A 19,267-nucleotide genomic window follows, 5' to 3' on the forward strand; every position below is an offset into this window, starting at 1 on the left:
GAATTATCTCTGAAGTTTAGAGGTTCAGTTATTTCAACTAGCCATAATGCTGTTCTTCATGATAAAGTATAATGGAAAGCAAAAAACAGGTGTCTGAATTTTGATAGTGATATAGCAATTTAAAGATTATGTTTTGTGTCTTTCAGTACTTATATCTTAATATAACTTGTTTCCTGCACTGCTTTTACTCGCATGCCATTTGCTTCCTAACTTAGTTCGTTACACATGTACCTTCTTACACAGCTAGATTCTAAGTTCCTTATGGCCAGTGACCTTACCCAGCCTTTATTTATGTATATGTTTTTATCTGGCCATTATTTCTGCCTTATCAGACACTAATATATGGCATATATAAAATACAGGCTCAGTAACTCTGTTGAATGAATGAGTGAATAGCTTTTCCCTTCTTACCTTGAGAGAATGAGAAATCAGTTGGTATTTTCTCCGATCTCGGAGAGGCCTTAGGCAGGATGTTAACAATTCTTTCCACGGCCAGCAATTCTGATACTATATTGAACTGTCCCTTATGGGAGGAGAAGCCTAAGTATGCAACAGTAACAAAAGCAACTTCTCCTTAATAATTCCTCAAAAAAGTCTCCAATCCAAGTACAGTACCTGGCTCACTACTGATTAGGTAAGCCTTTTCAATTTGATACAACCTTCAGTTGAAAACCTAAGCAAGAATCAACCATGGGGAGTATTTTTTTCATAGCTCTGATATTCTTAAGTTAAAATTTACATTTTGGGATCCCTGGGTGGCACAGCGGTTTGGCGCCTGCCTTTGGCCCAGGGCGCGATCCTGGAGACCCGGGATCGAATCCCACGTCGGGCTCCCGGTGCATGGAGCCTGCTTCTCCCTCTGCCTATGTCTCTGCCTCTCTCTCTCTCTCTGTATGACTATCATAAATAAATAATAAAAAAAGTTTAAAAAAAATAATAAAATTTACATTTTGTTAGTGAAAACTGTTTATGTGTGGTTCTTAGCCTTTTCTGACTTTTTTTTTTAAGATTTTATTTATTTATTCACAGAGACAATTGCAACAGGACATAATATCTAATTGCCTCCAGATAATAACTCATCTTTTGTGGTTTATGAGTAAAGAAGAGACAGTAACATATTTCAAGTTTTATTTATTGAAAACATTATGTATTATTCTTATCTCTAATAATAGGTAGATTAAATTTAATCAGCATTCCAGGTTTTGATTTGATGAATTGAAGCAAATTCTTAGCCTAGTTTTCTAAATTATCCTGGAAGAGCAAGATGATACCATACTCACAAGTATTTAGAGACTTCACACATAGATATTTCCAGCAGACATTTCAAGCAAACTTATGTGTGTATACATTTTATATGATCAATCATTGTGGACATAAGGAAGAGTATACCACTCACTTGATTTTATGTATTTATTTATTTATGGGAGTTAAAATATTAACCATCTTGCCAAAATGTACTAGCATTCATGTTTGTTAAGACGATGCTATTAATGTGGCAAACACTGAGAAATGACAAAGTTTAGCTTTTGAGACAAATTCCTTTTTTTTTTTAATTTTTTTTTTTAATTTATTTATGATAGTCACAGAGAGAGAGAGAGAGGCAGAGACATAGGCAGAGGGAGAAGCAGGCTCCATGCACCGGGAGCCTGATGTGGGATTCAATCCCGGGTTGAGACAAATTCCTAACTTTTGCCAGGAGATTCAGTTTTCCCTCTTTTTAAACAACAATGAAAACCTTGCCTGTTTTGCAAAGAGTAAGATTCCATCTGTATTAAATTTGTAAATATAATTGCAAGAAAAATTATCAATTTTCATGCATTAATGCTCATTTAAAAGCTAGTATTTTGGTATAGACTTACTGCAGTTTAGAGGTGGAAAGAATAAGTGTAGAAGTAAATTTTATGCATTGTATGTGTGGATATGAGAATTCAATTAGCATTAATAGAGGCTCTTCATCGTATTCCTCACAAACAGTTTCAGCTGGGTTTTTTTGTTTGTTTGTTTGTTTTTAGTAAATTAGGTTGACATTTTTCAAAGAAATTGCCTTTAGTGAATTCCTATTATGGATCTTCTCATGTATTTATCTACAGAAACCAACTTACTATAAATACGTTAGGGTCAAAAAGGCTAATTCTGAGTTTGTAGATCTAAAGTGTATTTGCTGTTGCCATCTGTTGGAAGCAAGCTATTTTTGCTCTGATTTTAACTGAGTTCTTCTAATCAATGAAAACTCACACTTCTGAAGCTCTTATGCAGAAGGATATCTATGTTAACTTCTACTGAATATCACCTTTCTGTACCTTAAACGATCTGGGTGTTGGCAGCTAGGGGGAAAATATGTTTCTCTTGTACATTTAAAAATCCTTTGTAAGGCATACATACAGAGCATGCTGCTCTGAACATGAGCTTAGGAATCTAAACAGCTTGGGTTTGAATTCTGCCTCCAGTGCTTGACTGTGGGCACATTGCTCAGCCTCTTGGTCTTGGTTTTCTCAACTATAAAATGGAGAAAATAACCTCTATCTCCAAAAATGATCATTAGACTTTAATAAGATGATATCTGTAATAGGTATAACAAACAGCCAAATAGGTACACACCAACCCAGCAGAAATCCTTTGTATCCATATTCTCTTCTTTTTAAGATTTTTTAAAATTTATTTATTCATGAGAGACAGAGAGAGGCAGAGACATAGGCAGAGGGAGAAGCAGACTCCATGCAGGGAGCCCGATGTGGGACTCAGTCTCAGGACCATGGGATCATGCCCTGAGCCAGAGGCAGAGGCTCAACCACTGAGCTACCTAGATGTCCCTTATCCACATTTTCTAAGCGAGGAACCTAAGACACGGTAGCTCCTATTACTCAAAAACCCTACAGCTATCGAAGTGCAACCCAACTCCAGTCCCTTTTATGGCACTGATGATGGAAAGTGTGTTTACGGAAGCTGTGTCTCTAGATTCCCATTTGATGGAAGTGATCTCAGCATCCCCATGTGCCAGGCACTCTCTAGATGCAAATCTAATTTGTAGATTAGATTCTACAACCATAAAATCAGATGTACTTTATTTTTTTAAACAACAATCCATTTTAAATTTTGAAACGGTAAACTTTAAGAAGAATAACAAGAGAAACAGCATCTCAGAAATATCCTGAAAGTTGTTTCAGAATTCATTTAATTTCATCCTTTTACTTTTCCCAGCACCCATTTTCAAACTGCTAATTGTCCTGACTTTTGTTGGGTTGGCTCAGCTACAGGACTTTGGTTTGTATTCTTTTGCAAAGGAAGCCATTCTGGGAATGGTACAGTCTGTGAAACAGGTTGTTTTCAACAATAGCTGTATAAATCAATTAATATTAATGTGATTTTTTAAAACTTGTTTTCCAAATGTTCATTGTTAATTTTAAGCGAAGTTTCTCCTTGAAAAGTGCCTTAATGGGCCTGCTCTTCTGGGCAAAGTTTTTAAAAACTTAAAATTTGTTCTCATTTTTGTCTAAAACATTTTTGGAACTGTCATCATATATTTTGCATTACATTAAGTGCAAGTTTGCCAGTATTTTCTGTAGTCTTCCAGCATGAAAGTAATGGAAAATGAATCTATTTATGCGATATTGCTATTCACGCAATAATTTATATTTGCAAATTTTGTAGAAGCACTTTTTAATGTATATTCTTTACCTCACATGGTAAAGAATATACAAATGCAAAGAATTTCCAATTTATAAAAAGCTTTTACTTTTTGATTCACATTGAAATAATCTTGTTGATACTGTTTCAGTCATTTCTGTTTACAGGTCCTTTTTTTTAAATAAAGTTTTTATTTATTTATGAGAGACACACAGAGGCAGAGACATAGGCAGAGGGAGAAGCAGGCTCTCTGTGGGGAGCCAGATGAGGGACTCAATCCCAGGACCCTGAGATCACACCCTGAGCTGAAGGCAGATGCTCAACCACTGAGCCTCCCAAGCGTCCCTGTTAATAGGTTTTTATGGAACCTATAAATAGTAGGTGCCTGATAAATAGTAGATGCTCTGTCAAGATTTGCTGAATGATTTAAGAAATCAAATAATGAATTACCATATATGTTAATATTCAGAATATTATGAGAATAAGAATATCAGTCCCCAAATTTGCTTTATTTAGATTACATGTATGCCTCTCAGGTAGTCACCTTCACTGTTGGCCTCACACTTCTATGATCTAGAAGTTTTAAGATGCATCCCAGTTATTCCCCACCCCCACCACCTACACCCAACTTCTTCCCTTCTTCACTCAGAGTGTAATGAGCTTTGGTAACCTAAAGGAAGTTTAGCAGGTGTTAGGGAGAAGTGCCAAAGCACATTAACACCTAATGCGCTTTCTTTCAGAAGTAATTAGAAGAAATTAAAGTCAATGGTCTTACAATAGGGGAGAAAGTGAGCAACTGCTGGGTGAATTTTCTATTCAGAACATAGTCTCAAATTTTTCAGTTGACGAATTCCAGGATTTTCTTCAACTTTGAAAAAATGGAAGGTGTGTTATATTTAGAAATTAATAATAATTGTATCCTGTTGAGAACATATTTTGTCTGCAGAACAGTTGATTCAGTTTGGGACACCTGCATCAAAAATGCTTGTAAGTATTAGCATCTGAGAATAAAGCGAATGTAAAAGTACTTCCTCTCCTTTTTTGAGTAGAAAGCCTTATCTAGAATTATCAGATCTAGGCTTTTTTTCAAATGTACTTTTAACTGAGCCTTTATCCTATCTTATAAGGCATATGAACTATATTTTCATTATTGCCTTCAGCTGGCTCTTTTGTAAGGTAGACATTAAAACCCTCCAGATGATGCTTAGCTGTTGCACAGGTTATTTGAGAGATTCTCAAGTTGACATTGACATTCTAGAACTACTTTATATCCTGATACATATGGTGTGAGGGAATCAGTTGCATCACTTCTTAGCTATTATTAGTTACAGACTGACTTTCACTCTTCAGTTTTGTCCCAAACTGTCTTACGCTGAATCGATTATTCATTAATAAATAGGACTGAAATGTGAGGTATTTTTTCTTTGACTCTTCGAGTTTGCTTCTCAACTGTCCTTAGAACAATCTAAACCTTCCTTGTCAAATGTACAAATATTTTCCAGTATTTCCTACTGAAGGAGGAGGAAGTAGATTTAGGTTGATGATAAGAATAGTGGGGGAAGCCCACTTCCCAAAATCTCCCAAACTTAGCATGTCTGACACATCTAAAAATCTACTGGTTGAGATTTAGTGAAACACATCAAGCAATCGGTACAAACAACAAAACAATAAAGACATGTAGTTACTGTCTTATGACTGTTCTGCTTCCTGAACACCATCCATAATTTCTGGAAAGCCACTTGAGATGATGTAAACGTTTCCTTCCTTATATACTGAAGATAACGGAATCTCAAACAACAACAAAAAGCCTACACATAGCAGTTTAACAATGCAGATAAGGTGAACCTTCTGTCCTTATAATATGCTAATTAAGTGCATTTGTGTCTCCAGTAAAAGCCATGGACTACATAGTGATGAATAAGAACTTTAAACACACATGACACCTCGTTAAAATGTAATTTTCACATCATATATCTGAGCCCTTTACTTTGACAGCTGAGTAATGTGAGTGCTGGGCAGAGAATCCTGAACATTTTGAAGCTGTCACGTGTTAATAGGTAGCTGAATCCGCTTCCTGAACCGGTTAGTTAACTGTGGTGCGCCCAAATCACAAAATAGAGCCCGCAAGGAGTGGGATCTTAAATCAGACTTGTCCAGAGCTGCCAGGCGAGGATGCTCCACTCATGATGCCACATTGTCCCTAAAGTTTAATTTTACATCCATCTCAGTAACTGAGTGAACTTTACAAAAAGAGGAAAACCAGTGAGCTACTTGTTGCTAATTTCATCCAGGTCCTTATTTTTATGCATCAGCTGTTTGCCTGTCTGCAGAGGAGCCCTCCCTCCCTCCTAGTGCGGCTTCACTGCCTGGAGTGCCAGCTGCTGCCTCAAGGGCGTTGCTGCTGGTGAATTTTCAGGAAGCACAGCCCAAACTTGGGGAATTTGCACTAGCTCGGCCACTGCCGTTCAGCATCAGCTGAAGTCTCTTCTGTTTGTTTTTGTCTTTCTTGTGTCTTCCTCTCTTTCATAATTGAAGGGTAAACCTTTTCAGAAGGACACCTTCTGCTTTCCAGGCTCTGATTATCAAATCACAGTCCTGTACAAAGCAAAGCTGGACCTGCATTTTACAGCCAAGCCCAGTGTTAGCCTTTAATCTGATATGTAGGAGACAAGATGCAAAGGATAAAAAGGTTCACAAATGATACTAACTTATTATGTTGTGGTTTTTTTTTTCTTTGTCCCTACAGAGTGATGTCCCTGGTAAATGTATAATTATTAGAAATGTAATCACAATCACTTCTACATGCAACACGCAGTCATAATAAGATGACTTACTTGTGAATAAGCTTCCCACTCACACCAGCTGTCCCTTCTGTAGCCATTTCACTGCTCATTAGCACGTCCACCAGAGGGCAGGCAGGTGGAACTGAAATAGTTTTGCTGCTCATTATTACCACATCTCCTCAGGGTTGGTTAATAGTGACTAAAATGAGATTTCTGATTATCTAAAGGTTCCACTTCAGAATACCCTGTGTCTGTCCAACATTAGCCCAGATAAATGAACATTGATTTTATTATATAGCAAAGCTTGACATTTGCTTTATTTCTGTTTTTTTTTTTTTTTCTTCAAGTATTAGATAGTGTTCAAGTACCTTAGACTAGGGTTGACAATCAGAAGTATGAATTTAAGGACAAAGGTATTTCCCTCTTAAATACGCTTTCATCAGGAAGCTAAATTCTTAAATTATAATGATCAATGACCAAATAATTTAAGACACATAAATGACAGGTAAAATCTATGCTGTACAATTTTTAGGAAGAGACATATAAGATTTCCCTAAAACAAGTGGAGAGGGGCATCTGGGTGGTTCGGTGGTTGAGCGTCTGCCTTTGGCTCAGGTCATGATCCCAGGGTCCCGGGATGGAATCCCACGTCGGGCTCCTCACAGGAACCTGCCTCTCCCTCTGCCTGTGTCTCTGTGCCTCTCTCTCTCTCTCTCTCTCTTCTCTCTCTCTCTCTCTCTCTCTCTCTGTGTCTCATGAATAAATACATCTTTCAAAAAACACAACAAATAGAGAACATTTCCTTTTTATATGCTTACATAAGAACTCTGCCTGTTTCTCTTTTTGGTCTTCAGTAGTACAATTCATTGTCAAACTTTTTGCATCCACTTACCCTAATTAAGATACAAATTAAAATTATCCAGCCCTTTTCCTCTGAAATGTCTTGTCACTGAAATATTTTAGCTTTCAAATTTGGGCTTCAAAAAATAGTGTTAAGAAAAATGATTCTACCAAAAGGATACAAACTTGAGTGGATTGTTAGGTATTTGTTGATTTCATGATTTAGAATGAACTCTTATGCTAATTAAAAAAAGAAAAGAGAAGTGTTTTAGAAGAAACTTTTACTTTTAAGAAAAAAGAAAATGGTACTTTATTTAGAAATATTTTATTCAATAAAAAATATAAAATGGACTGTGATTTTTAAAATAGTAAACTTTCCAAAATCTATGATAATATTACTATATTACATACATGATTTATATATTAAACAAAAAAATTAGACTTTTATATTTTATAGAGAAGCCCAATAAGAGACATAAGTGGTAATGGTTTATGGAGCAGAAGTTTGAAAATGGAATTGGAAATACTAAGATAAAGCCAAAGGTAAAAAGTGATATTCAGACACAGAATCAGACCTGCTATAGAAAGCAGAAGCAGAAGTCAAGATTGGGTTTAAGTCAGAAGCCTAATAATTGATTGGTCCTCCCTCCCTCTCTTCCTTCCCTCCTTCCCAGAGTAAACATGTCTTTAAATATAGCTAAGGCCAGGCATTGTGCTTTGTCCTGTGGCTACAACTATGAACAGAGGGGGTGGGGGGGTGGGAGGGGTGTTGACCCTCTCCCCATGATGCTTACAGAATAATGAAAACGAGAACCTGGGTGACCCAGTTGGTTTAGTACGACTTTTGGTTTCAGCTCAGGTCATGATCTGAGAGTCATTGAGCCCCAAACAGGGCTCCACACTCAGAGTGGAGTCTGCTTGAGATTCTTTCCCTCTCCCTCTGCCCTCTCATTCGTGCTTTCTCTCTCTCTCTCTCTCTCTCTCTTTCTCTCTCTCTCTCAAATAATAAATCTTAAAAAAAAAAGATAGGGAAAACAAATAAAAAGAGACAGAAAGGGAATCATCAAAAAATAGTATCACCTACTATTTGCTGAATGTTCTCTTTTTTTTTTTTTGCCATTTACATAGATGATCCAATTTAACCCTAATAAAAATCATGCAAAGAAAGAATCATCCTCATTTCCAGATGAAGAAATAGAGGGTCAGAGAAGGTAAATAATGCAAATGGTTCAGAATTGCAGTTAGAAACCTAGCCTCTCTTTCTGCTATGTCCTGTTGCATTTGTCAGTGATTAAAAGGAGTACAGGTACCCCAGCCCAGGAGCAAGGGGGGGAGGCAGGAAGGCAATGTACATGTACTAGGATGTCAGTAAAGCAGCTCAGCTGAAGTAGGAATGAAAGGCAGCAAGGATGCATCAACTTCGAGTTCGAGTAAGGATAAGCAAAGAGCATCTGGTGTAGAGTAACCACTATCTTCTCCCAATGGCATGATGTTCATGCACACACTTTCACCCTTTAAAAGATGCTGTGAGGTACAGATAAGGAAACTAAGACCGAGAAACCTAGTCACCTGCTCAGAGAAACTTGTAATGTCTGTGTGAGTTTCCAAGAAGCTCAGGTTTATTTGACTGAATCATGAAGCCACAACATTTTATATTTCCAATGGAAAAAATTGTAATGTACACAATATAATGTGATATTATGGTGCATGGATATGGTGTGTGTGTGTGTGTGTGTGTGTGTGTTCTTGGAAGTGCCTGGAGAAACAGATGTAATTATTAGAGGATTAGAGGAATTAGAAACGTTTGCAGAAATTTTGAGCCATTTGAAAGATCATAGAAATTTGGGGACTGGCTCTTTATTAGATTTAATTCTAGTTAACATATATTATTATTTCCATTCTTATAATTCAGAAATAATTGCTGGAACAGCTTTTATGTTTATTGTCTCTGGTCAAGGATTGGCAAAATGGTGAAAAGGCAAAATGAAGAAAGAAAAGAGTTAGGAAAGAGAGAAATAAAAGGGAAGCAAATATATATATTTTTTGTTTCCTAAAAATAATTGGACAAGAAATGAACAAGTTCTCTTTTTTCAAAGAGAAAGTGGTGAAAGAGCAAGCATTTAAAAATGTCAAAAAGGTATTTTTTGAGATTGATTAATTACCTTAAGTAAAGATTAAGGACACAGTGTGGAATGCTTATACCTTGATGGTTGGAATGTGAGTTGTCATAACCACCTTGGCAATATCTGTAAAACCCTTACCCGCCTGATAGGCGTGTTTTGTATGCTAGCGTATCTACTTCTAGGTTTCTTCCCTAGAGAAACTTCCATTATTATATGAAGAGAGACTTGGACAACAGTGTTATTACATTGTTTATAGAATAACGTCAAAGTAGAGTAACCAAACTGCCCCTCCATTGGTGAAAGGATGGCAGGGTGTGGTAGGAAAGGAAGTCAGAGCAGCTTGTATGCATGTAAACAGGTGAATAATCAGCAGCTAGAATAGAAGATATGACTGTGACAACCAGCTGGCTGGCACTAGAGACTTTAAAAGCCCTGGTCCATGTGGATGGTAGAGGGAAACAGTATGTGATCAATTATCCCATAGAAAGTAATGTACCAAATCAACTATTGGTACTTATGAAATAAATAATAAGTCACAAAAAAATCGTGAAGTGCCATTTCCCCTTCCTAGTAGCCCCATGAGGTTCAATAACTCAACAAAGCCAGGATTACAACTTCCCAGAGTGCCAACAACCTTTACCTCTTGCTATGAAATCATTACATTTTTAGTGAAAGAAGCCCTCTCTTGTCACAAAAGGAAAATTTTGCTCTGGAATTTTAATCGAGTGTGACCCATAGTAACTATCATGTGTTTCAGCTCCTGACCATATTAAAAGAGTCTTGAGAATTTAATTGCTCGAAAATTATTTTTATATCACCTTCACTAAATTTTCTCCTCAATGTGAATGTATTAACTTGCCGTGTATCCTGGATTCTTATGGTAGCTTTTAGTATAACCATACTTTTTAAGCTTTCAGGAACATGGCAGAGAACTTTAGTGGAAGAATAGGACTATTGATTTGATTGATCATGTTCCAGAGTTAGAAATTTAAAATTCCACAACACAGATTCAAGTACCCAGTTTTGCCAGCAGGGAAAAGCCGTAATTGTGTAAACCTAATGGTGGACAGGGTTTATATATGAATAAGTTGCATAGTTATGTCCGTGTGGCTAAATCTCTCCTATGAGAACTTCCCCCCCCCCGCCAAAAAAAGTATATATTCTTTTTTAATATATTGATTTTTCCTTTCCCACTAAACTTGCATATAGTTATCAGGTCATTTATTAAATATCTCAACAGTGCAACTAAAAAAGCATAGGTAGAAGGATACTCAGTGATACGAGAAATGTTCATTATGTATTGCTAAAATTTTGTGTTCTTTTTTTAAGGCAGGTTTAAATGAGTTGGAATTGAGATCAGTATACATTTTATCTGCTTTTGCTTATATTTGAAGATTTCTATAAAAAGCTTTAAAAATGATTCATGAGGATAGCATATAATTCAGAGTTTTAATGGTAGTTAAGCTCTAAATTGTTCAGATTTGAGATTTTTTTGGTTTTACCAAATTTCTTCAGTGAATATGTTGTCTTTGAAGTAGTGAAATACATTTCTAAAAATTGAACTAATATTCCACATGAATAGAACACCAATCATCTATAATTCTATGATGAAATGTAAGAAGGCCTTCTAATTGTGTCAGGACAGTTACCCAACTAAGTAGTTAGCACTAGGCCCACAAATAAGAAAGTGACAAAATCTTACTGAGAGAATAAAACTATAAGAGAGAAGACTTACTCTATTTTTAGTTTTGGGGGTATTTTTGTTTTTTTCTTCACTATAAAAGAAAAATGTATAGTTCTTAAAAGTATTGGATATTCCTAAAGACTTTACGTTTTCTCCTTGAAAAGTGTATAACACAGAGCCCTATAAAAGTGTGTAACACAGATCGAATCTACTCTTATATAGAAATATGGAATGACAAAGTAGGTTGATCTCTCACTCCAGAAACTGTAGAAATAGTTCCAATGTTTTATTATATTATTTGGTCTAGTGATACCCTCTATAGATTTTTTTAAAAGATGTTATTTATTCATGAGAGAGAGAATGAGGTTGAGAGACAGAGACACAGGCAGAGGGAGAAGCAGGCTCCATGCATGGAGCCAGACGTGGGACTCGATTCCGGGTCTCCAGGATCACGCCCTGGGCTGAAGGCAACGCTAAACTGCTGGGCCACCCGGGCTGCCTCCTCTATAGATTTTGACTTAAACAGATCAAACCATAAGTTTTCACCAGTTACTTATAAGGGTAAATATTGAAAACATAATAATAATGAAAAACAAAATATGAAAACATAAAAAGCAGGGATGCCTGGGTAACTCAGTGGTTGATTGTCAGCCTTTGGCTCAGGTCATGATCCCGGGGGTCATGATCCCCAACAGGGAGCCTGCTTCTCCCACTGCCCATGTCTCTGCCTCTGTCTGTGTCTCGTGTGAATAAATACATAAAATCTTTTTTATTTTTTATTTTTTTTAAGATTTTATTTATGTATATCAGAGAGAGAAAGAGAGGCAGAGACACAGGCAGAGGGAGAAGAAGCTCCATGCTGAGAACCTGATGTGGGACTCGATCCCGGGACTCTAGGATCATGCCCTAGGCCAAAGGCAGGTGCCAAACCACTGAGCCACCCAAGGGTCCCCTAAAATCTTTTTTTTTAAAAAGAGGGGCATAAAAAGTGAACCATCAGTTTTGCTGAATAACAAAAATTCAAATAAAATTTTAATATCTAATTGTTTTTATTGAACAACTCATGAATCAGGCAGCAAGCCATATAGCAAGTAGAAAGGAGCTCTAAGGAGCCGTACAAAATGGAAGCCTTTAGGGGCATGTAGGTGGCCTAGTCATTCGAGCTTCCAACTCTTGATTTCATCTCAGGTCTTGATCTCAGGGTTGTGGTAGCTGGGCTCTGCACTCAGTAAGGCATCTGCTTCCTCTCCCTCCTTCCCTACCCTTCCACCTCCTTAGATAAATAAAATCTTAAAAAAAAAAAAAAAAAAAAAGGAAGACTTTATAGGCACGAAGGGGGTGGGTTAAGGCAAAAAACCAATCCTCATTTCCCTTTAGGAGATGGAGAGGTCTCTGAGGCAGATTACCTCATTGGTGTTGACTAGAAAAGTGCAGACTATGTGGTTAATATAACATTCGAACAAAAAGTTGAACCTGGAATTAGGTTAAGTATTAAACCTTGGTTTGGTGATGTGGATTCAGCACAAGTGACCCTATTTTAAATCTGTTCTTTCTTTTTAATACTTTACATATGACAGCACTGAATATTAATGAAAAGAGAGTCAACAATTCTAATCAGAAATGAAGCTTTTTTTTTCTTTTAGATTTGACAATAAAACAGGTAAATATGTCCATTTGGAACTGTCAATATTATTATTCTTTAAATTTATACACATATCCTTTTTATGTTCATGCTTATATTTCTTAGAAAATAGTAGTTAAGTATGTTTATTGAACATTGACTATTGCCCAATAAACAAGATATCTGATGAATATTTTTTGATGAATATTTTTGATGAGAGAGAAGCACTCATGGTCATTTTCATGGTGTAATGATATTAAAAATCATTTATGGAGATACCATTAGCATGTTTTATCACAATTTTGTGTAATTATTTTGGGAGGCAAATACCTTTGTTCTGCTGATCAGGGGGTTTAAATATTTTGGAAGCCTCTTTTTATATTCCTTTGTACAATAAAACTTTAGGGTGAGAATATAATAAAAATATTAAACTTTGTTTTGTTTTCAGAATTTCTATGACTGTTTTGTCAATTGCCTTTAAATAAGTGTTTCCCATTTTCTATTTAATGACTACTGCAAAGAGACCAATAACTCACAGCTGAGGGAACGTGTGAAAATGCAGATTTCCTGTTTCCCATCCCTAAGATATTGATTCAGTATATGAAGTGAGGCCCAGGGATAGTATTTTTTAGAGGTGATTCTGGATTTGGAAAATAATCACTACTCTAGATTCTCTGATGTTTAAAGAAAATTTATATCTTGGCACAAATACTCTCTTAATGCCTTAAGAATCTATGGCACAATGTATACTAACTACCCCCTCTCTGGGCTAAGGCTGCTCTGGAAGTAAAATGTACCACTTTGTTTTATTAAATGACCCTGTTTTGTGTCCTCCTAGAATTACTACCTGTGTGGTTGACAGAAAAGAACAGCAGTCTGATACAGGATGGACACGTCCCCTCTCAAGCTTGTCCTGGCAAAGCAAGGTGCCATTCATCTTCACCTTGAATAGCTATAATCAATTAACACAGAAGAGCAGTTAGAGTCTCTAGGCAATCATGCAGTGCTTTGCAACCGCTCATGGTCTGTCCATGTGTTGGGAAAACAAAACAAAACAAAAAAGGAGGAAAATGAGTAGAAAAATAAATTAGACCTGTCACTGTAGTTGAAGGAACATGGTAACCAGCAGAGTCCTATCCTCCGTATGAGCAGAACCTCAGACTTCTCTATTTTAATTTAAGGCAAAGTTTTTTTTTCATACCCAAAAGTCAGAGTAGGTGGAATTTTGAATCTTTCATTTATGCTTGTAATTTGCCACATGGACTAACACATGGTCTTGGCACGTGATGGTGTCCCCTTGTCAATTCCCACTGTCTTTCTGAACATGGGCAGATGAAGAGCTGTTTGGAAACTCCGTGCTGCTGTCTTGAGGCTGATCACATTATCTGGCCATGGTCATTTGTCCTAACTATGCAAGGTGGCCATGAGGGACCCTTCTCTCTGCCAGCTGAGGTCTGGGTGAATGCCGAGAATGTGTAACCTCCGTCTGGTCCAGCCCCCGGCTACTCTTACTTTTCTCCTTTAAGACAGGAACATCTGGTGGCCTTCACCCAATAAGACTGTTAGGATTTAAAAGCACATTTTCCAATGTGAATCCTTTGAATTAAATATTGTGACATGCTTAATGGAGACTCAAACTTTTTTCTCTTTTTTTTTTTTCGTTTTTAAATTAAAATTGTGTGTAGAGGTTCTGTCTCACTTAATGAAGTAACTATTTTTAAGAGAAACTTTCCTTTATTATTTTTCCTTCACCTATGTTTTTTTAATTTTTTTAAATTTTTATTTATTTATGATAGTCACAGAGAGAGAAAGAGAGAGAGAGAGAGAGAGAGAGAGAGAGAGGGGCAGAGACACAGGCAGAGGGAGAAGCAGGCTCCATGCACCGGGAGCCCGATGTGGGATTCGATCCTGGGTCTCCAGGATCGCGCCCTGGGCCAAAGGCAGGCGCCAACCCGCTGCGCCACCCAGGGATCCCTCACCTATGTTTTGTATGTATCATCAGACTTAACCCTAGAAATATTTGGCTTAGTGACTGGGGTGAGTTGAAGTTGTTTGTTCTAAAGATCTTTTCTTTAGTTTTCTTTAATTCTATTAATTTCATGCCCAAACTCTCCCCCCCAATTTAGAGCTGAAAATAACAGTCATTCTCATTGCATGAAGTTCAGTTTGTTTAGACTGTATTCTGATTAGGATGTAAGGTAATTCTGCTGTTATTCGTGTTTAAAAGAGAATGAAATAAAATACGTTTATTTTATTATCGTATTAAAGCCTCACACAAATCTTACGAATTTTTTGCATTTCTAAACTATAGGAAAAAGGAAAAATCTGAAAACAATGGATGTTTCTTATTTTACCAATAACCATCATGATAACTTATTTTAGATTCTAAGTATATTCTCTCTGAGATAATTTGGAGGCCTTTTAGATTTCCTTAATTTACATAATAAAGCTAAAAAATTTTACATAATTCTCTGTTAATAAATACTTATCGAATTCTTAATTTTGTGTCTAGCTCGGTACTCAAGATCTTAAATGAATTAGAATGAACATGTGATGGAATTGATCCTTTTAAATTCTGAAGCAATTCTTTTTAGCCTTAAAGTGGACTGATTATATACTGCTTGAGATGGAATGAGTAGAGCATAGTTATCCTTTGGCAGAGTACCGATGAGTACTATAGGCAGAGATGTAATGCTGACTGCATCCTAAATTTGTGAGCTCCCTGTTATTTGACATGCATAGCTTAACCAAATTCTTTTCTTTTTCCATTAATGAGAAAGAATAATATTCACTGACTCAGTCTGTAGCACTTGGCTATTATTTGCTGAGCTGTATAAACAATGAGCAGCTGTATCATTGTTTATATTGCATGATTTTGTTTATTCATTTAAAACATTTTATGACAGTAGTGTGGCTTAGCAGCATGCTTATGGTAATGAAGAAGTTAATTAGCAATATTGAGCAAGACTTCAAGAGATGAGTTTTAATAAGTAGTGCTAAAAATATTACAGTAGTCATCCACAGATAAACATAATAAGCCTCAGACAAATGAGAAAAATGGTCAAATTACACAAAAAAATCACGTTCGACTCCTTTGCTTTCAGTTTCAAAAGAATAGTACAGATAAACATGTACTCATTCACATACTGAGGACAGTGACTGTAATTCCCTGTTATTTTATTTTTTCCATAACATAAAGCTACTACACGGATAGAAAATGGAAGATTACTTGAACAAAAAATAAGCAATTATCTTTTAATAGCAAATTCAGTCTGATAGAATACTCTGCCAGTAAAGAAGTCAGACAGCTTACCAAAAATCCTAGAATTATGAGCTCTCCAGCCCAGAAATATTGATAGACATAGTTTGAGTGTGTTAGTCTGATTCATATTAGAGACAAAGAAATCTTAATTCAAGCAGCAAGAAATCCATAATTGGAAAGAATCCCATAGTTACTGCTGATATTTTCCTCTAATTATAAGTGACTTTGATGCATCATAAGCCCACTTAAGAACTCTGGATCTTGATAAGAGAAGCATTCCCAGGTTCCATTGACTAGACCTGGTGTTATCAGAAATTCATTTCTGTTGGCCATGCATTTGAGCGTTATGTATAATGATATGAAAATACTAATATCAGACTATGTTAATACATCATCAGTTTTGCCTAAGGGCCAAACAGAGGTTAAACTTACATTTCTTGACATTATTAACTTAGAAGATACTATGACTCACTGTGAATTCACTATGATTGGGGCAGGTGATGTTGCTTTACTTTATTCGTTTTTTATGCCACTGTCAGCAGTGTCTCCTCTCAGGCTAAGCGGAATAGGTGACTAAGTATTTCCATAGACTTAAGAGATTACTTTCAATCAGAAAAAGAAATGTTTTTTCCTTATTTATAGATGTCATATATATGGGTCTCATATGAGTGACAAGTGCCAGAAGTTCTTAAAGCCAAGACAAGTTTGATCGGTGATAGGAGATATTTTAAAAATAGATAGTTCCAGGAAATTTTATGTAAAGCCTGTCAATGAGGATTCTTTGTTAGATGAGTCATGGCCATACTCAAAATATTTCATTTCATTTGTTCACCATTCAGTTAGCGTCTATTATGCGCAAAATGCTTCCCTGAATGCTGTGGGAGTTAAAGTAAGAGCCCTGTAGGTGAGAGAGTTATCATTTAGTTATGGAGGTAACACACTAGAACAAAGTCCAGTCATGGCAAGTAACCAAATTGTGTAGTATTATTTTTTTTATAAAACTGACCAAATTAATATAATAAATCTTTTTGTTTGTTTTTTAAAGATTTTATTTCTTTGACAGAGAGACAGAGCACAAAAGCATGAGTGGTGGGGGGAGGGGGCGGGGAGCAGGAGAAGAACCAGACTCCCCACTGAGCAGGGAGCCTGACACTGGGCTCTATCCCAGGACCCTGGGATTTGAACAGAAAGCAGATGCTTACCCACCTGAGCCACACACGTGCCTCTAATATAATAAATCTTAATAAATAAAAAGACAAATATTGCAAGATCATCAGAGTCAGCCTGAGAAAGTGATCTTCTGGGCATGTTGACAAGCTTTGTCATTGACCCTTTCCTGTTGAACATTTTAAATCAATAACTTTGATAAAATATAGAAGGTATGAGAATTTGCATTGCTGGATGGCAGATCATATGGAAGTAATATATTAGTAGACCAGAATATAAAATCAAGAATCAAATGGATATGGGCAGGCTTTTCAAGAAGCTAAAGTGAAGAAGCTAAAGTATAACACAGATAAATGTAGAATCCTCTGTTTAGGTTTGTTTGCTATATAATTCCAAAATGAGAAGATTCTGCTAGACAGTTGTGCATGGGAGGGGGGCGGGGGAACTTCAGTCATTTTCAGCGAGCAAAATACATGTTAGTTGAGTCACTCTTTGCCAGTCATTGCATAATACACTGGGGATGCAATGGGTCAAACATAGTCCACACAGTCAGTCGCAAGCTTACAGGATTTGGGGAGCCACGGATTAAATTTGTATCCGTACTTTTGGTTATGAGGTGGGAAATACGAATGCAGTCACTGTGTTGATGATATGGATGATGATGATGGTGATGATGATATTCATAAAGCACCTAGAAGAAAGGATAAAATTTCATGCTTTTCCCACTTGATCAGACCATTTCTTAAGAATTTGTTTCAGAATATTTGGCGCCGGATTTTACGAGCAATGCCAACATGTAAGAGTTTGTCCAATGGAGGACAGCTCCATTGTTGTATATTCAGGGAACTATGATCCATTTGATGAAAGGTTGAAGGAACAGGATATTTAGCTAAAGTCTATGATATCCGATTACCTGGATTTGAAAATGGCCCCTTCACATACTAATTGTGCGACTTTGGGCAAGTTACTTGGCCTCTCTTGTCTCAGTATCGTCATGTATAAAATGGGAATTGGAATAGTACTTATTTTTTTTTTTTTGGAATAGTACTTAGATCTCAGGTTTGTTAAGGAGAATTAGTGAGATAATATCTGTAAAATACCTAAAACAATGAATGGAACATAGTAACATACAAACGTTAACTGCATAAATGGTTAGACAGATACGTAATGGAGACTGAGATTATTGATAAATAAAGGGTTTAGGAGGGATCTTTTCTCTTTCTTAAGAGGTGTCTTCAAATATCTGAAGACAAGTCTGTGGAATGAGAAAATATTCAGGGGCGCCTAGGTGGCTCAGCGGTTAATTGTCTGCCTTCAGCTCAGGGCATGATTCTGGAGTCCTAGGATCAAGTCCCACATTGGGCTCCCTGTGAGGAGCCTGCTTCTCCCTCGGCCTATGTCTCTGCCTCTCTCTCTCTCTCTGTCTCTCATAAATAAATAAATAAAATCTTTAAAAAAATAAAAGAGAAAATATTCATACTTCATTCATTCTTCCTACAAGAAGCATTAGCAAGTGGTTAGAAACCGTAGAGTGAGGACAAATCAAAGTCTTTTGTAAAGTATAATTTAATATTTTAAAAATAATTCATCCAGTTTTCAATCTCTGATGCTCCCCTTTTCCTAAATGTTAATCATTTCCAAAATGATTCAGAAACTGCAAAATTAGCCTCAACAGCTCTGTGACTTGACACCTTTCAAATGAAGTCAATGACAATGTTTTTAAGATGTAAACAAATTTCAGAAATATTATCAACTCCTTACTTGGAAACAAAATATATTCTTAATAATGGTTTGAAATCTGAGTCCATGCCATGTTGAGTCATGTCTTCCTATTGACTGATAATATAGCTGACTTATAGCAGTAACCAGAAGAAGTCATGGAATATGTTCCAGGTACTCTTCTGCCAGAGATTTTCAGAATACATTCAAATTATTTCCTTGGTTTCTCTTTTTCTTTAACCAAATAAGATCTCACCAATGCAGTGCTACTACTAACATTATCAGAGATTTCTTACAGTAACTGTCATATTGCAATGACTTCGTCCTTCCCATGGTGCTTGATTATTCTTACTGGTTTTAGTGAAATTTCCCTTGTTAACATTAATTTTATGTAACATTTTCAGAGTAAAACTCTGGTCATGAATAAACAGTGGAGTTTTTGAG

At 36.4% G+C, this 19,267-nt stretch overlaps 1 protein-coding gene across 26 annotated transcripts in view; it reads left to right on the forward strand.

The window, feature by feature from the left end:
- Nucleotides 1-19,267, forward strand: part of ADGRL3 (adhesion G protein-coupled receptor L3) — an 802,670-nt gene that overhangs the window by 525,943 nt on the left and 257,460 nt on the right. The gene's annotated exons all lie outside the window — the stretch shown is intronic.

This window comes from Vulpes lagopus, chromosome 12, assembly GCF_018345385.1.
Source record: "Vulpes lagopus strain Blue_001 chromosome 12, ASM1834538v1, whole genome shotgun sequence".
Classification (NCBI taxonomy): Eukaryota; Metazoa; Chordata; class Mammalia; order Carnivora; family Canidae; genus Vulpes; species Vulpes lagopus.